Below are 25560 nucleotides of genomic sequence, written 5' to 3'. Positions count from 1 at the left end.
CTGACTGGCAGCTGATCATGGGGTGTTTTGTTCCTTTGTGCATGGGGTCACCATGAGTCAGGGCCACTCAAGAGCAGCTGACAACATTGTTAGCATATCGTTGGAACAATTTCTAAGAATTGTAACTTTTTAAAGTATGACCCCTCCATTATAAAAGTCATTGTTGTGTGCCATCAAGTCGATTCTGACTCAGCGACCCTATAGGATAGGGTAGAACTGCCCCATAAGTTTCCCTAGGCTGAAACCTTTATGGGAGCAGATCGCCAGGTCTTTTCTCCCACGGAGTGGCTGATGAGTTCGAGCCACTGACCTTTTAGTTAGCAGCCGAGTGCTTAACTAGGGCTCCTTTAGGAACAGCAGGTAAGTAAAAGGAAAACCAAAACCAAACCCATTGCCATCAAGTCGATTCCAACTCATAGCGACCCCAAGTATGCAGAGTAGAACTGCTCCATAGGGTTTTCTCAGCTGTTATCTTTACGGAAGCAGATCGCCAGGCATTTCTTCCACGGCACATCTGGGTGGGTTCAAACTGCCAGCCTTTAGTTTAGTAGTCTAGCACAAACCGTTTGCGCCTCCCCAAACCCATGGTGGTTGAATCGACTCTGACTCATAGTAACCCTATAGGACAGGGTAGAACTGACCCATACTGTTTGCAAGGCTGTAAATCTTTTTATTTTTCTTCTAATTTTATTTTGTTGTTGTTGAGAATATACACAGAAAACATACACCAGTTCAACAGTTTCTACATGTACAGTTTAGTGACACTGATTACATTCTTTGAGTTGTGCAACCATTCTCACCCTCCTTTTCTGAGTTGTTCCTCCCCCATTAGCATAAACTCACTGCCACCTAAGGTTCTCGTCTAATCTTTTGAGTTACTGTTGTCAATTTGATCCCATATAGATAGTTCTTAAAAGAGCATAATGCTCAAGGCAGAAGTTTTTTACTAGTTAAGCTAAACTATCGTTCAGTTTTAAGATGACTTCAGGTGATATTTTTGGTATAAGATTTAAAGATCATCTCAGGGCAATAGTTTCAGGGGTTCATCCACCCTCCATGGCTCCAGAAAGTCTAGAGTCCATGAGAATTTGAAATTCTGTTCTGCATTTTCACCCTTTTGATCAGGATTCTTTTATGGAATCTTTGCTCAAAATGTTCGGCAGTGTTAGCTGGACACCATCCAGTTCTTCTGGTCTCATGGCAAAGGAGGCACTTGTTCATGGAGGCAATTAGCTACACCTGAACAGGGCATGGACAGTCTAGTGTGGAGTGCTGCCTTATGAGTTCAGGGTCATGTAGACTTATGAATCCGTGTCCACATGTGGCTCCAAACTCTGCCTCCTGCCCCCAGGGGTGAGGCAGGCACGGTACATGCACTGGGGTCAGGTCATGAAAGGAACGCCAGCCCCTTTAATGGAAAATTCTCAGTTTTAACTGCCAAGGGGAAAACCCCAGTTAATTTTTGCGTGTAGGGCTATTAACTCTGCAGATTAATATTTCAGCCTCTTTCCAGTAGGTTGGTGATGTTTTGGTTTCTGTTCTGACTTCTTGTAAAAGATTAACAAAACTGTCTTACGGGCCAAGCCTTCTGGAATTTGTGGCTTGGAATCTTCTGGTTATATAATAATGAGGGTTCTGTGGAAAGGGAGCAGCCATCCCTGGAGAAGGTTCCTGTAAGGGAAGTTGAGCCTGTATTTAGCTCCCTTATGTTTAAGTTAGGGGGCGCTGGTAGTTCAATGGTAGAATTCTTGCCTTCCGTGCAGAAGAGCAGAGCCCTGGTGGTGCAGTGGTTAAGCACTCGGCTGCTAACCAGAAGGTCAACAGTTGGACTCCACCAGCTGCTCCTTGGAAACCCCGTGGGGTGGTTCTACTCTGTCCTGTAGGGTGGCTATGAGTCAGAATTGACTCGATGGCCACGGGTTTGGTTTTTTGATTTACTTAGGAGAGGTGGTTAGATTCCCGGCCAGTGCATTTCACCTGTGGTCACCACCTGTCTGTCAGCGGAGCCTTGTGTGTGGCTCTCATGCTGAACCAGTGTCAGCAGACCTTTCAGACTAACATGGACCAAGAAGAAAGGCCTGGCGATCTGCTCCTGAAAATCACCCAGTGAAAATCCTGTGGATCACAACGGTCCGATCCACAACTGGTCATGGGACTGATGCAGGACAGGGTAGTGTTTTGTTCCATCGTGCATAGGGTCACCATGACTCGGGAGCGACTCAGTGGCAGCTGGCAACAACAGCCGTCTTTACGGTGTCATCCCTGTGTGAACTGTTAGACCCTGGGATGTCACAGTCGCCTCCTCTGCCTTCACACTGGTACAGGGTTCGCCTGAAAAAAGAAACCATGCAGGCCTGTGAACAACATTCCCACGTGCCCTCATCCTCCTTGTCCCTCGCCTCAGGGAGCACGTGTAGATAGAAGTTTAGTGACTTGGTGTGTGAGTGAATTGGCCGTGAAGACACGTGCAGCTGGGCTCTGTCTCTGAGGAGTTAATTCATGCATTTCGAGAACTCGGTTCTGGAGACGGAGGCCCCATGCTGTCTCGATGCCACGCGGCTTGCGTTCTGGACAGAGGAGACTCTCCCTGAGTTGTTGTGTGACCTCTCGGGTAAGCATAGAGCAGCCTCGCTTGTTCTCAGGGGGTCGGCTGGCTGCGTTGGGGTCTGTGCATATGCATCCATTCTCAGAGCGTGTGGGAGGTGTGAGGACCTGGGATAAAGGGCCGTTGTTTTACTCCAAGAAGGAAAAGTCCCCTAGGCAGCCACCCTTTCTCTGATATTATGGGTTCTTAGAAATATTCAAGGAGCTCTGTCAAAAAATTCCGGATTTGTGGAAAGAACAGGCATTTCTGAAAATGAAATGACATCGTTGTTCCCCGTTTTCAAGGCTACAGGAATGCAGACCTGAGGGATCAGCATATTTTTTCTTTTGAATTAATTATTTTATTTTATTTTTTAAATTGTACTTTAGGTGAAAGTTTACAGCTCAAATTAATCTCTCATACAAAATTTATACACATACGGCTATGTGACCCTAGTTGCAATCCCTATAATGTGACAGCACACTCCTCCTTTCCACCCCGGGTTGCCTGTGTCCATCCAGCCAGCTCCTGTCCCTTCCTGCCTTCTCATCTCACCTCCAGAGAGAAGCCATCCATTTGGTCTCGTGTTATCTGCTTGGACTAAGAATAAGAAGCAGACCTCCTTACAAGTATTAGTTTATGTTTGATAGTCCAGTCTAATCTTTGTCTGAAGAGTGGGCTTTGGGAATGGTTTTAGTTCTGGGTTGACAGAGCGTCCGGGGACCATAGCTTTGGGGTTTCTCCAGTCTAAGTCAGACCATTGAGTCTGGTCTTCCTAGGATCAACATATTTTTTGGCTGTTGTTTGAATTGGGGGAAATTTTCTACTATTTGTATAATTTAGCATTTTACGTTTCTGGTTCCTGGTGCGTGTCCCAAGGAACTCAAGCACACCCACGCTGGAAAAGTGCCATGATCAGGCAGAGGCCTGCTGAAGGCAGGGATCACAGCTCCACGTGGTGGGGTGCATGGTGTTTCTCTGGCCTTTTTCCTACTCTCTGTCTCTGGCAAAACTTCTCCTCACTCCCCAGCTCTCCAAGTCTCCCACCTTCCCCACTTCCCTCAAGACACCGGGGAATCCGCAGTTGTTCTTGACATCTCTTCCGCTCTTTCTCTCCTGCACCATCACTGGGTCCTGTCTGTGTTTGCTCCTAAATCTCTCAACTCTGAGCCTCGGGCTTTGGGACAGCCAACCTTTTAAGGGAATGTTGGGGCCTCTGGGGAACCATCTGTCTATACAGCTATGTGAGTTGTGCATAACTGAGAGCAGTGCAGGTGATTCTTGTCTAGAGTCGTGCAAACGAATCCTGGCCAGTGGGGGATCAATTGACTCGCCTTAAGGGAAAAGCCAGTTTTGCGTCCATTGGAAATTCCTGTCAGTATTCTCTTTTTTTGTTGTTGTAGTTTAAGTGAAAGTTTACAATTCAAGTTATTCTCTCTTACAAAAGTTTATACATACATTGTTATTTGACCCTAATTGCTCTCCCTATACTGTGACAGCACACTCCTCCTTTCCACCCCTGATTTCCTGTATCCGTTCAGCCAGCTCCTGACCTTCTCTGCCTTCTCGTCTCACCTCCAAACAGAAGCTGCCCGTTTAGTCTCATGTATCTACTTGAGCTAAGAGGCACACTCTTCACGAGTATCATTTTATGTCCCATAGTCCAGTGTAATCTTTGTCTGAAGAGTTGGCCTCAGGAATGGTTTTAGATCTGGGTTGACAGAGTCCGGGCCATGTCAGTGTTCTCTTATTCCTTATAATTTTTTTTTTTATGGAGGTGAAGTTCACGTAACATAAAATAAACATATTAAAGTGAACAGTGCATGTAGTACATTTACAGTGTTGTACAACCATTATCTCTACTTAATTCTGTCATCACCCCAAAAAGAAACCTTGTACCCAATAAGCAGTTACGTCCCATCCCTTCCTCTCCCCAGCCAACTCCAGATAATTTTGTGGTTCTTGGAGTTCTCCTTTAAAGCAGTTGTAACATCTTCCTGGATCCCTCATAAATGAGGAGTTAAATAAAAATTTTAACATGTGGCCATTTTTCCAAATGGTCCTGTTACAGCCATTGCTGCCTTGTCCCAGCTGCCCTCATTTCTCACCTGGCTATGTGGTTTCCAGTGGGCAGGTGTCTCTTCGTGCCTGTTTCCTGTGGGATGTGGCGGGTGAAGGGTTCTTTTTAAATGAGGATCTGGCCCTGGAGGGCGTGGAGGAGCATTTTGTGTGTGGATTTTCCCAGTCTTGTGTGTGAATCTGTGCCGGAAGGGCGGGGCTTTCAGGTGATCCATGAAAATGAGTGTTTCCTGGGTGGGTTCTCTTTGCCCCTGCCAGAACACTCAGCCTGTCTATTAATGAGCATGTGATTAGTGCTGTGCGAAGCATTCAGGATGTTTACAGCTGTGGAGAAGACATAATACCAAAACGAGAAATAAATCCAATACAATTTATATGAACGTATAAAAATAAAGCAATTAATCGGTACAGTTTAGGGCCTTTGCTTGGGAGGTTGGTTGGGAGGGGAGCAGGACCCTGGGTCCTCAGAACACGTGCACCATGGGGACCAAGGTTAGGTGGGACGGGCCCAGGGATGGGGTCCCCACCCCCCGTAATGGGCTGGTGCTTGTCCACACCTGTCCCTAGGAGGCTGAGGGCCCACTCTGTTCACTAATTCAAGCTAAGCGACGTGGGTGTGACTTTGTCTCATGCCTCCGCTTTGTGGGGGTGAGACTCCATAACTGGCCTTGACTGTGGTCAGTGTCTGTCCTGGTGCTTCCCCTCAAGTGGGACCATCAGGTGTGTGTTGTGTCCTCTGTGTCCTGGCGCCCACGACACCACCTCCTTTTTTGTTTTTGTTCAATGACAGATTCTGGGGGACCATGGTCTCGGGGAACATCTAGCTCAATTGGCATAACAGTTTATAGAGAAAATGTTCTACGTTCTACCTTGGTGAGTAGTGTCTGGGGTCTTAAAAGCCTGTGAATCGCCATCTAAGATACTGCACTGGTCTCACCCCTTTGGGAACGAGGGGGAATGAAGAGAACAAGATACAAGGGAAAGATTAGTCCAGAGGACTAATGGACCACAGCTACCACGGCCTCCACCAGACTAAGTCCAGTACAGCTAGATGGTGCCCAGCTACCCCCACTGACTGCTCTGACAGGGATCACAGTAGAGGGTCCCAGACAGCTGGACAAAAATGTAGAACAAAATTCTAACTCACAAAAGAAGACCAGACTTACTGGCCTGAAAGAAACTGGAGAAACCCCGAGAGTATGGCCCCCAGACACCCTTTTATCTCAGTAATGAAGTCACTCCCGAGGTTCACCCTTCAGCCAAAGATTAGACAGGCCCATAAAACAAAACGAGACTACAGGAGCACACCAGCCCAGGGGCAAGGACTAGAAGGCAGGAGGGGACAGGAAAGCTGGTAATAGGGAACCCAAGGTTGAGAAGGGAGAGTGTTGACATGTTGTGGGGTTGTTAACCAATGTCACAAAACAGTATGTGTACTAACTGTTTAATGAGAAGCTAGTTCTGTAAACCTTCATCTAAAGTACAATTAAAAAAAAAAATTGATTCTGAAGTTATATAAAAATTCTAACAAATATTTTATTTGAGAGTAAACCAAATTGCTGCAGCAAGGAAGCCTGGCACTCGAGAGAAGATACTGAGGACTTCTGCTTGAGAAAGACAGCAGTCTCCTTTTATAAGAAGCTTTCAGGAAGGAAGTTGGCTAAAAAGGGACAGTTTCTGGAAATGTGTCATTTAAGCAAAGACAGGTCGTTTCAGAGCCGGGGGCAAGTTTGTGATCGGGTCACGTGGCCCGTGTTTCGTTTGTAATAGGTGCAAGTGTTCTTGGCTTTACTGTCAAGAAGTTTCAGAGAATGTGGGTTTGGAAAATACTGGTTAAGTAAGGTTTATAGGTAGGAGCACCTGGAATCGGTCTAAACCCGTTATGGTTGTTTCTGGTTGACAGGTTGTCCTTTGGCCTAGCTGGGGAAAGACCCAAGGGCTGTGGCCCCGACCCTGTCCTCTGCTCTTCCCAAGTGCAGAGGCTGGGGGCCGTGACTCTGACGTTTGTGGATTCTTTCCTTCTGGACAAGTTTCTGCCCTCAGATCCCAGGGTGTTCTGGGGAAGTGCTGCGTCAGCCTGGTTCCAGGCCCTAGGGCTGGGTTTGTTAGGGTTCTGTGTTATCCTGTGATTGACCCCCCATGAGGTCCTTGACACCTCCCTGGCTATCCACAGCCAGCTGCCAAAACCCAAGAGGGAAGGCAGGACTGCTGGCTTTTCTTTTTTCTTATTTGGGTGAAAAAATTCAATGTACACTCAAATTTTTTTATTTGCCATCTCTCAGACGATTAGGCAAGAATGTAATGTTTGTTCTGGGGGACTAATGCCTGTGAGAGAGATGTGGAAGAAGCAGGTTCAGAGTGCCGAATTTGGGGCAGTTTTCACTGGGGGGTGACTGTTGTGCCCTTCACTTTGATTAGAGTTCAGGTTCTGATTCAGTGAAAACACATGAGCAGCCCTGAAACCCTGTGACTGCGGTGGAACGCGAAGGACACAGCCCAGCCACTGCAGGAGTCAGAGTGCTGCCCTTTGCTCTAGTTGGCTTAATTTCTTCTTGAAACCCAGTAAAAAGAGACCTTGTTCTGGGATCCATGTCTGAGGCTGTGGCTGATGTTAACTAGGTTAGTGCTTCCCTCATTCCTCCTGAAGAACAAAGTCAACAGCAACACGTGGGTGGTCGCTGCCCTTGAGCAAAAGGAGGAAGGTGGAGATGTGACCCTGTGTGAGCACAGGGTGCTCTGGAGGACCTGCACCGAGTGGGCTCGTCCTGTGAGGTGACCCCGTCCTGTGAGGTGACCCGTCGGGCAGAGGGTCAGTCTGCCAATACTAAAGATGGTGGTGTGAGCTTCACGGAGACTTCCAGTTCACCAGTGGGCTGTTTGTGTTTTTGATAAACGACCAAGAACAGCTTTAAATACAAGGAGTCCTTGGCTTCTTGTTTTCCGCAAAAAACTTGTCCTATTCCAAAATTTGAGTGATAGGTAGGAGCTGTTTCCTGTGGACTGTTAGGGAGTCCCTTTACTCTTTCAAATTTAAAAAATTCCATTCTCTTACAGAAAAATGTATTTTGTAAAGAATACACAGCTCTTTTTATGTAGGTGTGCCACAAGGAGAAAAATATCTCCATGCCTCACTCAGGCCATGGGGATTGCTGAGTGTGGGCCATTGATGTTACCGGGGCAGGGCAGGGGGTGGAGGGGAAGGGAGTGTGGGGACCTGCTGCCAGTTGCAGGTTTTGTATTGTAAGTCAACATACAGTTAATAATCTTAGTTTTTGTGAATTGTAACAAAATCATGTCTGAGTTTTGGGGTAATGAGACATCCCAGCATCTATACTTAGAAGAAATTAAGTTTTCAAGGATTCACAGTGCAGTGATGTTAGTGATTTCTAAGCGTTTCCTTTTAGAGCTATAGAGAATATCCAGGATAGAGTGTGATTTCATGTACTCTGCAGTTAGATCCTGGCAAAGCCAGCTTCCTTTCCTAACTCAAACTGAGTTTAACGGGCGGCCTTCAAGATAGGACTGCTGAAACTCATCCTAGGGGGCAGAGGTGGATAGTGGGAGAGTCACCTTCCTTACGGTAGACCTGAGTTCAATTCCTGGCCAGTGCACCTGAAGCGCAGCCACCACCCGTCTGTCCGTGGAAGCTTGCTTACTGCTGTGATGCTGAACAGGCATCAGCAGAGCTTCCAGACTCAGGCAGGCTAGGAAGAAAGGCCTGGCAACCTACTTCAGAAAGTCAGCTGCTGAAAACCCTATAGATCACAACAGTCTGATCTGCAACCCATCACGGGGATGGTGCAGGGCGAGGCATGTTTTGTTCTGTTGTGCGTGTGGTCACCATGAATCAGGGGCCAACTTGATGGCAGCCAGCAAAGCAAAATTCATCCTCTCCTTCTTCTCAATATAATCTGTTACTTCATTTGTTATTCAAGAAACACATTGACACAGGACACCCTGGGCTCCAGGGTTAAAGATGTTCAGGATACCTATGATTTCTAGCCACATGATTTCATACCCATAGCCTCCCAGTATAAGAGAAAAACTCAGATTATGCAGTTTTTAAAAATGCATTTTGGCAGCTTTCCTGGTGAGTTGACATTTTCTCATTTAAGGGTGGTGGTATGTGTCTGTCTTAGTTACCTAGTGCTGCTATAACAGAAATACCATAAGTAGATGACTTTAACAAGGAGAAATTTATTGTCTCACAGTTTAGGAGGCTAGAAGTTCAAATTTAAGGAGCCAGCTCCAGGGGAAGGCTTTCTCTCTGTCAGCTCTGGGGGAAGGTCATTGTCATCTATCTTCCCCCAGGTCTAGGAGCTTCTCAGCACAGGGACCCCAGATCTAAAAGACACACTCCACTCCCAGCTCTTCTTTTTTGGTGGTGGGAGGACCCTCTCTCTCTCTGCTTGCTTGTCTCTCCTTATGTCTCTTGTAAGATAAAAGGTGATGCAGGCCACCCCAGGGAAACACCCCTTACGTGGATCAGGGCTGTGGTGTGAGTAAGGGTGTTGCATCCCACCCTAATCCCCTTATGGCCGATTGGCTGATCACATCAGATCACATCATGGGGGTGATTACATCATTACATAACTGCCAAACCTCTGAGAATCCTGGCCTAGCCAAGTTGACCCATATTTTTTTTTTGGGGGGGGCCACAAGTCAATCCGTGACTGCCATCACCGTTGCCTCCTCAGGAGGGTGTGAATCAGAGAGCTGCAGTAATTTGCTTGAGATCATATATCCAGGAAGGCACATACTCACAAGTTGGCACCAGTCTGGTACTTTATGTATTGTCATTTATTTAATTCTTTTCCGAGGGCATTTTCCGTTTTGTGCTATCATGAGTATAGTGTATTGCTATGAGAACCTTTGGTGTGAGTCGGCTACCACCAATGGTTGCTGTCGAGTTGACTCTGACTCACGGAGACCCCGTGTGTGTAAGTTTTCAATGGCAGATTTTTAAGAAGTAGATTGCCAGGCCTTTCTTCTGAGGTGCCTCTGGATGGACTCAAACCTCCAGCCTTTTGGTTAGCAGCTGAATGCATTCACCGTTCACGACACCCAGGGACTCCAGTAAAAGAGCAAGAAGTAATCAGTGAATGAATGAAAGAATGAGCCTCATTTATTCCCCGATTTCCTTAAGCTACCGTTTCTGATCAGATGGTATTAACTAGAGTAGTTGTTCTCAACGCGTACTTAGGGCCAGCAGCATCAGCATCACCGGAGAACTTGTTGGAAATGCAGATTCTTGAAGCCCATCCCACATTTCTACTGAATCAGAGACTCCTGGCTGGGGCCCAGGAAGCTGTGTTTTAATATGCTCTCCAGGGCATTCTGTTGCCCCCTCAAGTTTGGGAACTACTGAACTAGAGGCACTTTGGGTCTCCAGGAATTGGCGAGAGCTTAGAATCTGTCTCTGATAGTTACTGAGGAGTTTGGTGGTATGTTTATCTGGTATGTAAAGGGATAGGTGGCCCTGGGCTGCAGGCCCCTTTGGGAAGGGGGAAAGGAAAATGCACAGGGGTATGTGTGTGTGTTTTGTGTGTGTGATGTGTGTGGTGGGTGATCTCCTCGAGGTAGGACCCAGGTGAGGACCAGAGTGATGAGCTGTGAATCAAGCTTCCACATGTCTTAGGGTTCTCCAGGGAAATAGACCCAGTGAGCAGTATGTATGTATGTATATATAGAGAGAAATTTGCTTCAAGGGATTGATTGGCTCACACATTTGTGGGAGTTAGCAAGTCCAAAATCCTTAGGTCAGGTGACAGGCTGGAGACTCCTGTTGGCTTGTGGGATTGTGGGGGGCTGGCAAGTCCAGAATCCATAGGTCAGGCAACAACGTGAAGACTCCTACAGACTTCCATCCCAAGATTTGTAGGTCAGGCTATAGAAAGCATGCAGAGTGGCAAGAGAGAGCAAGTTCTGGTAAAATATCTAATTACAGGCAGTCCCCAGGTTACTGTCCCCCATAAAGTCTATTATATTAAAAATTCGAGGTATATATAATGGTTCATAATAGCAGATGGGCGCTCCATTATTATTATTACTATACAGTCATGTGTCACTAAACGCCAATGATATATTCTGTGAAATAGGATGTTATGTGACTTGGACGTTATGCGAACACCATGTTGTATAGTGAAAACCAAACCAATCCCATTGCCGTTGAGTCAATTCCAATTCATAGCGACCCTATAGGACAGAGTAGAACCATCCCATAGAGTTTCCAAGGAGTGGCTGGTGGATTCGAACTGCCTGCCTTTTGGTTAGCAGTTGAACTCTTAACCATTGTGCGACCAGGGCTCCATATTATATACTTAGCGAAGCTATGTGGGATACCTTTTGTTTCACTTCCAGATTGATACTTCCTTGCTTCTTGCTGCTGCTCCCACTAGCACTGGTTTTGCAATGTTTGGGAGCCATGATGCACTTCACGGTAATCTTTTCAAAAGAAAATTAAACAGAGATAACACTATAACACTCGAGACGTGTGACATGCGATATTGGATGCTGCTGCCTACGAGTTGAAGCCTACACTGTTATATGGCAAACTTTTTATTTGTAAGTAGCGGAAGTTCATGTTAAAATAATGATAGAAAGCTCCATACAGTACATATATAAGCCAGTAACATAGGTGTTTATTATGACTATCAAGATATGTGTTATAGGTTATATATATACTGTACCATTATACGCCTAGCAGCACAGTCGCTTTGTATACAACAGGCATGAGATCCATGTGTCGTGTGTGGGAAGCTGTTGCCTTCACTGTGTGTAGTTATGTCCGCTCTGTCCTGTTCTCCGATCAGGATGTCTGAACTGTTAGAACCTTATGGGACCACAGATGTTTATGCAGTCAGATGTTACCTGAATAGTTATGCAGCACATGACTGAATTATTATGTTAAAGATGTTTTAGTGTATCTGGAAGTATTTAATGTTTTTTTATGCATAGAAAGGTACACTATATACTATGTACTAAGAGAACATTTGACTAACTGATGTTGGACGTGAACCGTACCTAGCTGTTCCAACTTATGTACAAATTCGACTTAAAGACAGACTTAGGAATGGAACTAGTTCATAATCTGGGGACTGCCTGTATAGTCTGGAGGCAGACCACATCCTGAGGAAACTCTTCTTTTAACTGATTGATTGATTACATTACATTAGCTCAAATTATGGAAAGTAATTGATTACATAGCATTACATTACATTATCGAACAGCAGCTAGTCTAGAGTTTGGCCAAACTCGTGGGAACCATAGCCTGGCCAAGATGACACATAAAATTAACTATCACACTACACCTGTAGTTTTTTTGGTTAAACAAATCCAGTAAGACCTTGGAAAAGAGAGGTGAGTGGGCACATTATAACTCATAGAATTGGCAGGCTAAGTGGTTCCCTAAAAGAAAAGTGGGGTACAGCTAAGTAAGGAGACAAGCACATGTCTATGACAGGTGGGTTGCTGTGAGTTGGAATTGACTTGACAGCATTGGATTTTGGTATGACAGGGTGCTTGGATAAAATTTCACCAGTAGAGAAATGTATAAGCTCAATGATCACATTGCCTTCTCACCCCAGACCTACTTTAGAGTGAAAAGACTTGCTCCCATTTTCTTGAATGTCCTTCCAAATGCTTCCTCTTCATGTACAACCATATATACACATACACAACTGTGTGCATATAGACACACAGACAGCTCAGTACACATGGAATTGTGATCATACTGTAGATAGCGTTCCACAACTTGCTTTTCACTTCTGTCTTGGGCAGTTTCATTTCCGCATAGTTAGACCACCTCATTCTTCCCAATGTCTACAAAGGACTCAGTTTTCGGGTAGACCATGATTTATGTTGACAGTCAGCTGCTGATGGGCTTTGAGCCTGTTTCCATTGGTTTGCTACTGCACGGAAGCGGGAATGTCCTTTGAGGCATATCTTTGTGTCTACATGGAAACACAGCTGTAGGAAAAATTTCTGTGAGTATAATGGTGCAGTGTACGCTGCCTGGTTACCTACCCACAGCTAGAGGGCCGGCTTCTTCACACCTTTGCAGCCCTGGGGCACCCAGCTTTTTAAATCATTGCCCCTCTGAAAGGTGAAAATTAGTATCTTGCTTTAATTTGTTTATAATTTGTAAATTATAAATGACATCTCTCCCCCCTTAATTTGCCTTTCGTAGTTTTAGTACGTGAACTGCGCGGTGGCGCTCCATGGTTGTTTGAGCTCCCCCAGGAGCTGTTGATTAGTAAGGAGGATCCCCCTGATGTGTGTGTTGCAAAGTATTTTCTCAGTTTCTTGCTTCATGTTTTTCCTTTATGGCTCCTAGGTTTTGTATCATGTGTAATCAACCCTTCCTTACTTTTAAGGTGGTTTTAAAACCCTTACAAATTCTGATCCTTTTTCTGGTTTCTTCTTTTCTTTCTCTCTTCCATGCTTTTCCTCCTTCTCCTCCTCTTCCTCCTCTTATTTTGGTTTTTAAGTAAGTAATTTATTTTAAAACTTGCAAATTGTTGAAATACTGAGCGGAAACACCAACATTATCTTGATATAGGATTCTAAATTAGGGACTAATTTGAAGCTTTGTGCTAAAATAGTCTTTATTATGACCTTATTAGAGGGGCCAGTGGTGGTGGTAGGATTCTCACCTCCATGTGCGAGACCCGGCTTTGATTCCTGGCCAAAGCACCTCATGTGCAGCCACCACCACCCGTCTGTCGGTGGAGGCTGCGTGTCACTAGAATGCTGAACAGCTTTTAGCAGAGCTTCTAGATTAAGACAGACTAGGAAGAAAGGCCTGGGGATTTACTTCCAAAAAAATCAGCTATTAAAAACCCTGTGGCTCACAGTAGTCCAATCCTGTTGTGCATGGGGTCGCCATGAGTCGGGGGCCAACTTCACAGCAAGTAACAACAGTAACAACGTGATTTTCTTACCAATCACGCTGTTTCTGCTGAATTCCTCCATGACCGAGTGGTGTCACTAGGGCTGAGAAGAGGGGGTGGGATGGAATCTGGAAAAATGCACATGGCGCCCTCTGTTGCAGGTTTTTGCCTGTGACTTTAGTTTTGATGCTGTGTCTGTTCCCATCCACCCAGCTTACCTGCGTCCCTTCATTCGTCAGGTTACTTGCACACTCCTGCAGACCCCTCTGTGACGACGCACTCACGATGCCTCCAGCAGACGTTTTTAACCCAGCCATGATGGGATCTGGTCCGTGTGCATGTGTGTGTCTTAAAGTAGCTCTGGTCCAGAGTTCACTCTGCTAAAATGTCTGCTTGGTAACTTTGTTTCAGAGTCCACTGACACTGGACAGTAGGAGGACATTCTATCCTGGTTGCGGACATGTCCGATGACACCAGTCATTAGGTAAGTTATGACACCTGCGTGCAGAGTTGTTCTTTGCAGAATCGGCTGTTCAGAAGACTTTCTCACAGGAGCCCTGCCTCACGCCAGCAGCTCCTTTCTGCCTCTGTGTGATGTGTCGGATTCTGTGTGATGTGCCCAGCACCTGTTGGGTCACTGACGTGGCCATCTGAGGTCTCAGAGCCCTGTGCCCTTCCTTGCTCTCATGGCCTCTTCTCCACAACGCGGGCCCTATGGCTGGGCCCACTCAGGAGCCACATGGCCTTGGACTGACCCCTCAAGTCTGGGAGCTCCAGTTCTTCATCTGTCAAACATACCAAACATACCTGCCTCATGGGTGGGGAGAAGTACCAGCAGGGCTTCTTTCTGGCTGAGCACGTGGATCCTGCCTGGTGACCCTGCCTGGTTAGCACCTGTTGGGGACGTGGCCTGAGAGGGCAAGTGACTGCGTCCCGGTCCAGGGATTCGACCAGGTACCAAGGTCAGGATGCACTGGCTGTTCGTGTCCACCCTGGGTGCTTTGGGATGGCGCTCGTCTGCTATGGGCTGTCCGACTTGCCGCCCCGGCCTTCTGCATGGAGGGACTTGTCTAATATTAACAGTCCAGCATCACTGCTGTTGTTGCTGCTCCTGTGTGGGGCTGGTGGCTTGCTCGGAAGGATGGGTTCTGATCCTTGGATCTCACACCCTCTTGGTTGCTGCAGGGGGCCATCTCTCAGTAGTCAGACTCAGACTTGGGTCCTGAGAGGCCCCCGCAGCACTGGGAGGAGTCTGCCTTCAGTTCAGGAGGCTCCATAGGCAGTTCTCACACTTGGACTTGTTGACTCGCGTGGATTGCACCAGAGGAGAAGCAAACATTTGAGGGGGGCCTTTCTGTTTGTTTTTTAATAGAAGTGATTGGTTGGGGGCCAGCAGCCTTCCAGAGAATACATTTCTAGGAGAGTTAAAAAAAAAAGTGACAAGGACCCAGGGAACCAATTCATGGTAGCTATTGACACTGAAATAAAGGAAGGTGGGTGGAAATGCTGCTTACTTGGGACATGTCATCAGGAAACGGAATCATGCCTGGTAAAGTACCGCGTCAGCAAAAACAAGAGAGAGGTAGATTGACACAATTAGCTGCAACAATAGACTCAAATATACTGGTGACCGTGAAAAATGAAGATGGTGCAGGACTGGCAACGTTTAGTTCTGTTATACATTAAGGTGGCTATGAGTTAGAGTTGACGCGACAGCAACTAAAAACAGCAACGAGGTGGAAACATCAGGTGGGGAGGGGTGCCAGCAGGGTGGGGTGTTGACCCATTCAGTTACACCCCCAGGTTGGGATGGGGAGACCCAGCCACTTCAGACCCACAAGCCATCTATAGTTTGTATTCCTTACTAAGTCCTAGAGACTTAGATTAGTGGTTTATGCAGATGTGTCCATGTTAGAAGGATTTTTCTAGATTTGTGTGTGTGTGTGTGTGTGTGTGTTTTAATGTGTAGGATATTTAAGTTGCTAAGTCTTCTCCAGGAATGATTGTGCTAACTAAATGTGTCGTCACAGAGAGCATGTTGGTCTTCGGTCCTGTTATCTGGCTGGACCACGTGGGCACCAGCCATACACATGGCACCTCGGTCTCTGCCAGGAGACCTTTGCCTTCTTGCTCTTTGTCTTAGACTGGGTTCTCTAGAGAAGCAAAACCAGTGAAGCGTATAAATATATATAGAGAGGGAGATTTTTATCAAGGAAATGGCTCATGCGGTTGTAGAGGCTGGAAAGTTCCAAGCCCTGGGTCAGGCTGGAAGTTTCTCCTGACTCATGTAGATGCAGGGCCTGGTGAACCCAAGATCGGCAGGTCAGACAGGAGGCCTCTGGTTCACAGGCTGCAGGGGCCGATGAACCCAAGATCTGCAGGTAAGTTGCTAGCTCAAGTCCCAAGAACTGGAGGTCAGATGAATAGGAGCCAACTGCAGGATCCAGAGCAAGCAAAAGCCAACGAGCTTTGCCAGGAAGTGTGCATATATTGGATGCAGGTCACACCCCCAGGGAAACTCCTTTTCAACTGATTGGCTGCTCATAACAGATCTCATTGTGGAGGTGTTTACATTATTACATAGTTACCAAACTGCATCATAACTGTCAAACCACTGAGAATTATGGCCTAGCCAAGTTGGCTGACAACCATAACCATCATACCCTGCTTACCTGTGTGATAAATTTCCCCTGCTTTTGCTTTCACCGTAAGTAGTCTGTATACAAAAGACAATTTAAAAAGGAAACAGGAAGATTAAAAATATATTCTAGAACTTAGGTTGAAGAGGAAGCAAGAACATCTTTTGAGACTGACATTGCCAGAGTGGCCTTGGAAAGAAGCCTGTGGGGTCATCTGCATGGTGAGAGCAGGCGTCAGGTGGTCTTGGAGGCCTAGCTCACTGAGGTGGTGGGGGGTGGTTTGGGGGTGCTGGGAGCTGGACTGCCCCGTGCTGGGCTGGAAGCCCTGAGGTCATGCCTTGCTGGCAGACCTCCCCAGAAGGAAGCACATGGCTAGAGGGGTAGGGGGAAGGGCTGGTGGCACTAGGAGGTTTTGTGAAATCTGGACATCTGTCTGGCAGAGTTGGAGAGTGATACGGTGTAATTTTATGTCTTGCTTGCAGTTTCGTTCCTTAGACCCAATCTCTTGAAGCCTCAATGACTTTATGGTGAGGAGTTGAGTGCAGAAAGTTAAATTTCTTTGAATTTTGTTGTTGTTTTGATGCTGCCCGGATTTTAGGTTTCTCTCTCTCTTTTTTTCTTCACGGTAGTTTAAAAAAATGATGCAGCCTTATAGTCTTTTAAAAATACATACGTATATAGTGTGTTTTTGGTAAAAGTTTATATGGCAAATTAGGTTTTCATTTAACAATATCTGTACAGATTGTTCAGTGAAATTGGTTACATTTTTTACGATGTGTTAACATTCTCATTATTGCCATTCTGGTTGTTCCATTTTCATCTATCTGTTTTCCCTGCCCCCCATTACCTTCTCATTTTCGCTTTATGGTAACTGTTGACCATTTGGTCTCATATAGATGATTTTTTAACAGAGCACAGTACTCGGCAGGTGATATTGTTTATTTTATGAGGCAATCTGTTATTTAGTTGAAAGGTGACCTCCAGGAGTGGTTTCAGTTCAAGGTTTAAAGGGTATCTCTGGGTGATAGTCTTGGGAGTTACTGTAGTCTCAGTCAGTCCAGTACGTCTGAACTTTTTAAGAATTTAAGTTTTGTTCTACATTTTTCTCCCATGTTATCAAGGTCTACCTATTGTGGCTGTGATCAGAAGGGTTGTTAGTGGTAGCCAGGCACCATCTAGTTCTGGTCTCAGGGTAGATGAGGCCATGATTCGTGTAGACTGTTAGTCCTGTAGACTAGTTTCTTCTTTTAGTCTTTGATTTCCTCTTTCTCTTTTACTCCTGATGAGTAGAGACCAATAGTTGTATCTTAGACGGCTGCTGACAAGCTTTTAAGACCCCAGACACTATTCACCAAGCTAGGATGTAGAACAGAAACTTGATGAACTATATTATGCCAGTTGACTGAGTTGTTTTAAGAGACTATGGTCCTAAGCCTTCAAACCCAGTAAGCCAATCCCGTGAGGTGTTTTGTTATGTCTAAGAAGTATCCGTAACTGTGCCCCTTATGTGCTTTATTATATATATGAATATACACCACACACACACACACACACACACACACACACACACACACACACACACACGTATATACATATGCCTATAGATTCATCTATACATGCACATGTATATACACACATATATCTACCTATACGGAGCCTTGGTGGCGCAGTGGTTAACAACTGGGCTGCTAATCAAGAGGTCAGTAGTTCGAGTCCACCAGCTGCTCCTTGGAAACCCTATGGGGCAGCTCTACTCTGTCCTAAAGGGTTGCTATGAGTTGGAAATGACTCAACGGCAATGGTTTTTTTTTTGTTTTTGTTTTTATTTTTATCTACCTATACATATATATGTATACATGCCTACATATGTAACCACACATGTATTTTTTTGGTTGTTGTTGCAAAATTGTATATGTTACAGTATTTACCAAAAAGTCCTTTATTGTTGTGCGCTTCTTAGTGATGTCATTTACCTTGGTCAGGTTGTGCACAGTTCATCCACCTTCAGTGTTACCTTTCCCATCACCAAAAATAACGGGTGTCTACTATTTAGAGAGTGATTCTCTCTTCCTCCCCCCCATCCCTGGTAACCACCAATGAACATTGGTTTCTGTATGCATACCTATTCTTGTCTTTTTGTCAAAGTGAGATCATACAATATTTGTCCTCTGTGATTGACTTATTTCATTTAGCATAATGTCCTCCATATTCATCCACATTATAAGATGTTTGGAGGACTCATCATTATTCTTTATGGCTACGTAGTATTCCCTTGTATGTATATACCACACATTTTACTTATCCATTCATTCATTCGTCATGGGCACTTAGGCTGTTTCCATCTTTTTGCTATTGTGAAGTGCTGCAGTGAACATAAGTGTGCGTATGTCTGTTTATGTCACTTCTGTTAGGTCTCTAGGGTAATATATATACCTAGGAGTGGGATTGCTGGATCATAAGGTAGTTCTATTTCTAGTTTTTTGAGGACGTGCCGTACTGTTTTCCACAGTGGTTGTACCATTTTACATTCCCACCAGCAGTGTATAAGGGTTCCAATCTCCCCATATTCTTACCAGCATTTTCTGCTTTCTCTTTTTTGATCAGTGCCATTTTAGCAGGGGTGGGATTATATCTGATTATTGTTTTGATTTGCATCTCTCTAATGGCTGTTGATCGTGAGAATCATCTCCTGTGTTTGTTGGAAACTTGAATGTCCTCTTCGGTGAAGTATCTGTTCATGTCCTTTGCCCATACTTTAATTGAGTTGTTTGTCTTTTGTTGTTGAGCTGTTGAAGTTTTCTGTATATTTTAGAGATTAGACCTTTATCAGATATGTTGTTACCGAATATTTTTTTCCAGTGTGTAGGTTGTCTTTTTACTCTTTTTGATAAAGTCTTTTGACAAGCATAAGTATTTGATTTTTATGAGGTCCCAGTTACCTAATTTGTCTTCTGCTCTTCATGCATTTATTCTTACGTTTGATAGTTTTTGTTTGTTTGTTTGTTTTAATTCGGTTCCATAGTTTTGTCCCTATGTTTTCTTAGCATTTAGGTCTTTGGTCCATTTTGAGTTAATTTTTGCGTATGGTATAGGTCCTGCTTCATTTTTCTGCAAGCAGATATCCAATTTTGTCAGCACCATTTGTTAAAGAGACTGTTTGTTCTCCATTAAACGGACTTCAATTTGTTGTCGAAAATCAGGTGTCCATAGACGGATGGATTTATTTCTGGGTTCTCAGTTCTATTCCATTGATTTATGTGTCTGTTGTTGAAGCAGTTCCAGGCTGTTTTGATTACTGTAGCTGTATAATATGTTTTGAGATCAGGAAGTGAGGCCTCTTACTTTTTTTTCCTTCAATATTGCTTTAGCTAGGTGGGAGGGAGAAGGAAAAGGAAGAAAGGAGAAAAAAATGGTTCAGCAGGAGCCAGCTGGTGGGGTGGGGCAGACCTGGGTTGATGGTGAGCTGGTGGCTCTCTAGCCAAGGTGGTGTGGCATGGCCCCTTGGGAAGGGGTGGAGGTGGTTTAGGGGGCAGAGGGGTGAGTGGTGGGAAAGCGTGTTTCTCTGGTTACCAAGTGCTCTGTCTCCTGTTGGGAGCTCCGTGATGTTGCCTTCCTGTACTCCCTGTCTGGGGTCGTTGCTGGCTGTGTTTCAAGATGGTGACACTATGCTGTGTTAGTTGGCAGGGGACCTCCACTCCGTAGCTGTCCTCATTCTGTTTTCCTTCAGTTTCTTCTTACATTCAGTGTTTGATCTAGTTCTTTATCTGTTCATTTGATGCCTAGGGTTCCAGGATTGACATTTGTATCTGTTTTACTTAGTTTTTCAGGTCTTTGCTACAGAGGGACAGCATGATCTGTCTGTCTAGGGTGCCATGTTGGCTCCGCCTCCTCTCTTTCTTCTTTCATGCGGGCACTTATTGCTTTGAACTTTTCTCTGAGCTCTGCTTTTGCTGCATCCCATAGATTTTGGTATGTTGTGTTTTCATTTTTATTTGATTCTAAGTATTTTTTAATTTCACTCTTTTTTTTTAACTTTTTTTTTGTTGTGATTTTGATGGAAGTTTACAGAGCAAATTAGTTTCTCATTCAGAATTTTATACACAAATTGTTTCATGGCATTGGCTGCAATCCTGCATTGTGTCGGCACTCTCCCCCTTTCCCTTTCCACTCCGGGTTCACCGTGTCCATTTGTCCAGTTTTCCTGTCCCCTCCCACCTTCTTATCTTTATTTCTGGGCAGGTGTTGCCCAGTTGATCTCGTATACTTGATTGATCTAAGAAGCACGTTCCTCAGGTTTGCTATTTGTCTTATAGGCCTCCCTAATCTTTGGCTGAAAGATGAACTTCAGGAGTGGCTTTAAGTCTGAGTTAGAATGGTGTCCCAGGACCATAGTCTCCGGGGTTCCTCCAGTCTCTGTCAGACCAGTTAAGTCTGGTCTTTTTTTGTAAATTTGATCATTTGTTCTACATTTTTCTCCTGCTCTGTCCAGGACCCTCTACTGTAATCTCAGTGAGAGCAGTCGGTAGTATTAGCTGGGTGCCATCTAATTCTTCTGGTCTTGGGGTTGTGTAGGCCTTGGTTCATGTGGTCCATTCATCCTTTGGACTAATGGCTCTCTTTGGTCTTTAGTATTTTTCCCACACCTTTGATCAGGAGTAGAAGGTACAACTTCAGATAGTTGTATCTTAGATGGCTGCTCACAAGCTTTTAAGACCCCAGATGCCACTCACCAAAGTAGAATGTAGAACATCATCTTTAAGAACTGTGATATGCCAGTTGATGTAGATGTCCTCCAAGTCTGTAGTCCTTTGCCTTCAAGCCTGGGAACTTCATCCCATGTGGTGTTTAGTTATGTCTAAGAGGTTCCCCAACTGTGCCATTTGTGTGATCTGTTGTCGGTATTAATATCTGAGGTGCACCTGCAATCGTGTATTTAGAAATTTCCACCTCCAAACCTGTATCTGCTGGTGGGCATGTTCCCTTACCCCCTCCCTCACCTCATATCTATCCATCTATCTATGTATCAATTCGTAGATTATTATTTGTTGATTCTATTGTTGCAGGATTGTCTATGCTATAGTAGTTACCATAAAAAAAAAAAAAAAAAACAACTCGTTGCCATTGAGTCGATTCCCACCCATAGGAACCCTATAGGACAGAGTAGAACTGCCTCATAGGGTTTCAAACTTTTGGTTAGCAGCCATATCACTTAACCACTGTGCTACCAGGGCTGCATAGTTACCATAGTTGTCCTTTATTCCTGCATTCCTCTCAGTGTCCTCTCTTGCCTTGGTCATATTGTGCTGACTCCTCCCATATTGTGTATTGCCTTTCCTTTCACCAGTATTAACTCGTGCCTCCTATCTCTTTGGTGATTTTTCCTTCTTTCCCCTCTCATTCTTGGTAACCATCAAAGAGTCTTTTTTTTTTTTCCTTTTCTAGTGCATAAACCTTTTGTTGTTACTTTATAAAAGAGGTCTCATACAATATTTGTCTTATTGTGATTGACTTACTTCACTCACCATAATGCCCTCCAGATTCATCAGTGTTATATTTCGCAGATTCGTCATTGCTCTTTCTCATTGTGTAATTTCACTCTTGATTTCCTCTGTGACCCAATAGTTTTTTTAGTAGTATGTGATTTAGTTTCCACTTATTTTTTCCCCATTATTCTTCCTGTTACTGATTTCTAGATTCATACTGTTATGGTCTGAGAAGATGCTTTGTAGGTTTTCCATCTTTTTAAATGTATTGAAGTTCACTTTGTGGTCCAAAATATGGTCTGTTCTGGAGAATGTTCCATTTGCATTGGAGAAGAAAGTGTGTTGTGCTACTCTTGGGTGTTGTGTTCTATGTATGTCTGTGAGGTCCTGTTGGTTAATAGTGTTATAGTCTTTTACATCTTTATTGATTTTCTTTATAGTTGTTCTGTTGTCAAAAGTGGTGTATTGAAATTTCATACTGTTATTGTAGACCTGTTTGTTTATTTCTCTTTTTAATTCTGTTAGAGTTTGCTTTATAAATTTTGGGGCTCTGGCATTGAGTGAATAAATATTTATAATTGTTATGTCTTCTTGGTGAATTGTCCCTTTTGTCATTATATAATGTCCTTCTTTGTCTCTTACCATGGATTTTGTCTTACAGTCTATTTTTTCAGATATTAATACTTCTACTCTTACTCTCTTTTGTTTACTTGTTTGCATGGTATGTTTTTTCCATACTTTTATTTTTAACCTATTTATGTTTTTGTGCCTAATGTGTGTCTCTTAGCTAACTTATTGATGGGTTGTGCCTTTTTATCCATTCTGCTACACTCTGTCTCTTGACTGGTGAATTTAATCCATTTATGTTTAGTGTGATTATCAACAGGGAAGAATCTACTGCAGCCATTTTGTTATGCTTTTTTGTGTGTGTGTTAATAATAGTTTCTCTGTTCTTCTTTATTTCTGTGCTGAGTTCTTTTTGTATATAAATTTTCTTTTTCTTCCATTTTTTTTTTTTTGTGTCTACTGAGTATTTTTCTTCTTTACTTTGGTGAATAGATTTGTTAATTTTTTTTGTGGTTACCATGAAGTTTGCATTTAACATCTTACATTTAAAACGTCCTGTTATATCTTGAAATTGCCTTAACTTCCTCTCCATATGGTATTTCTTTAACTACATCAGTCATTCACCCTTCTGTTTTGATGGTGTAATCAATTACAACTTTGTATCCTTGATTCTCTGTAATTATTTATTAGCTTTATTTCTATGTTGTTATATCTCCACCTGCCTGGGTATCAGGGCGATGCTGTCATGTATCTTAACCTCATGTTGTTGTCTTATGTCTTTGGTTTTCTATCTGAAGGACTCCGTTTAATATTTCTTGTAGGGATGGTTTGGTGGGTTACAAATTCCCTTAATTTCTGCTTATCTGAGAATGTCCTAATTTCTTCCCCATTTTTATTTATTTATTTTTTCCCATACAAAAATTTATACATACCTTGTTATGTGACCCTAATTGCTCTTCCCATACTGTGACAGCACACTCCTCCTTTCCATCCCTGATTCCCCATGTCCATTCAACCAGCTCCTAAACCTGTCTGCCTTCCCATCTTACCTCTGGACAGAAGCTGTCCGTTTAGTCTCTTGTATCTACTTGAGCTAAGAGGCACACTCCTCACAAGTATCACTTTATGTCCCACAGTCCAGTCCAATCCCTGTCTGAAGAGTTGGCCTCGGGAATTGTTTTAGTTCTGCTGATAGAGAATCCAGGGGCCATGTTTTCCAGGGTTCTTCCAGTCTCAGTCAGACCATTAAGCTGGTCTCCTTACTAGAATTTGAGTTCTGCACCCCACCTTTCTCCTGCTCCATCTGGGACTCTCTGTTGTGTTCCCTGTCAGGGCAGTCTTTGGTGGTAGCTGGGCACCATCTAGTTCTTCTTGTCTCAGGCTAATGAAGTCTCTGGTTTATGTGGCCCTTTCTGTCTCTTGGGCTAATACTTTCCTTGTGTCTTTGGTGTTCTTCATTCTCCTTTACTCTAGGTGGTTGGGACCAATTGATACATCTTAGATGGCTGCTTGCAAGTTTTAAGATCCCAGATGCCACTCACCAAAGTAGGATGCAGAACATTTTGTTAGTAAGCTTTGCTATTCCAATTGACCTAGCTATCCCCTGAAAGCATGGTCCCCAGAACCCTACCCCTGCTACTCTGTCCGACAAAGTGTTTGATTATATTCAGGAAACTTCTTAGCTTTGGTTTAGTCCAGTTGTGCTGACTCCCCGTGTAGGGTGTGCTGTCCTTCCCTTCACCTAAGATAATTCTTATCTACTATCTAGTTAGTAAATAACCCTCATCCTCCCTCCGCATCCTCGTAACCATCAAAGAATGTCTTATTCTGTGTTTAAGCTTTTTCTTGAGTTCTTATAATAGTGGTCTTATACAATATCTGTCTTTCTGTGACTGACTAAATTCACTCAGCATAATGACCTCCAGATTCCTACATGTTATAAGATGTTTCATTGCTTCATTGTTGTTCTTTATTGTTGCGTAGTATTCCATTGTGTGGATATACCATAATTTGTTTATCCATCCGTCCGTTGATCTTTTTGCTATTGTGAACAGTGCTGCAGTGAACATGGGTGTGCATGTATCTATTCGTGTGATGGCTCTTATTTCTGTAGGATGTATTCCAAGCATAGCTGGATTGTATGGTATTTCTAGCTTTTTAAGGAAGCGCCAAATCAATTTCCAAAGTGGTTGTACCATTTTACATTCCCACCAACAGTGTATAAGTGTTCCAGTCTCTCCACACCCTCTCCAGCATTTATTATTTTGTGTTTTTTGGATTAAGGCTAGCCTTGTTGGGGTGAGATGATATCTCATTGTAGTTTTGATCTGCATTTCTCTACTGGCTAATGATCGTGAGCATTTCTTCATGTGTCTGTTAGCCACCTGAATATCTTCTTTGGCAAAGTGCCTGTTCATCTTTGCGCATTTTTTAATTGGGTTATTTGTCTTTTTGTTGTTGAGGTTTTGCAATATCTTGTAGATTTTAGAGATGAGACGCTGATCGGATTTGTCATAGCCAAAAATTTTTTCCCAGGCTATAGGTTGTCTTTTTACTCTTTCGGTGAAGTCTTGATGAGCATAAGTTTGATTTTTAGGGGCTCCCATTTATCTAGTCTCTCTTCTGGTGCTTGTGCATTGTTACTTATGGTTCGTATTGTGTTTATGCCATGTATTAGGGCTCCTAGTGTTGTCTCTATGTTTTCTTCCATTATCTTGTTTTTGATTTTATATTTAAGTTAGTTATATTAAGTTATATTTGAGTTAGTTTTTGTGCATGGGTCTTGTTTCAGTTTTTTCCAGATGGATAGTTATGCCAGCACCATTTGTTAAAGAGACTGTCTTTTCCCCTAGTGGACTTTGGGACTTTATCAGATATCAGCTGCTCATAGCTGGATGAATTTATGTCTGGATTCTCAATTCTGTTCCATTGGTCTATGTATCTGTTGTTGTACCAGTAGCAGGCTGTTTTGACTACTGTGGCCGTATAATAGGTTCTAAAATCAGGTAGTGTGAGGCCTCCCACTTGGTTCTTCTTATTGAGTAATGCTTTACTTATTCGAGGCCTCTTCCCTTTCCATATGACGTTGGTGATTTGTTTCTCCATCGCATTAAAAAATGCTGGTGGAATTTGGATTGGGATTGCATTGTATCTGTGAATTATTTTTTTGATATGTTGGTGAATTCTATTAGCTAAAATTTTGTTGAGGATTTTTGCATCAATGTTCATGAGGGATATTGGTCTGTAATTTTCTTTTTTTGTGGTGTCTTTACCTGGTTTTGGTATCAGGGTTATGCTGGCTTCATAGAATGAGTTTG

General features: G+C 43.8%; 1 protein-coding gene across 2 annotated transcripts in view; it reads left to right on the top strand.

Annotated features, from left to right (window-relative positions):
* The window catches only part of SEMA4D (semaphorin 4D), a 123488-nt gene that overhangs the window by 5827 nt on the left and 92101 nt on the right, over window positions 1-25560 (top strand). For both annotated transcript variants that reach the window (XM_023738632.1, XM_023738630.1), the window contains exon 2: window positions 13966-14038. The gene's annotated coding sequence lies outside the window, so the exon portion shown is untranslated. The remainder of the gene's footprint in view (window positions 1-13965; window positions 14039-25560) is intronic.

Source organism: Trichechus manatus, unplaced genomic scaffold (assembly GCF_000243295.1).
Source record: "Trichechus manatus latirostris isolate Lorelei unplaced genomic scaffold, TriManLat1.0 scaffold00120, whole genome shotgun sequence".
NCBI classification, from domain to species: domain Eukaryota; kingdom Metazoa; phylum Chordata; class Mammalia; order Sirenia; family Trichechidae; genus Trichechus; species Trichechus manatus.
This window is presented reverse-complemented; position numbering and strand designations above follow the sequence as displayed.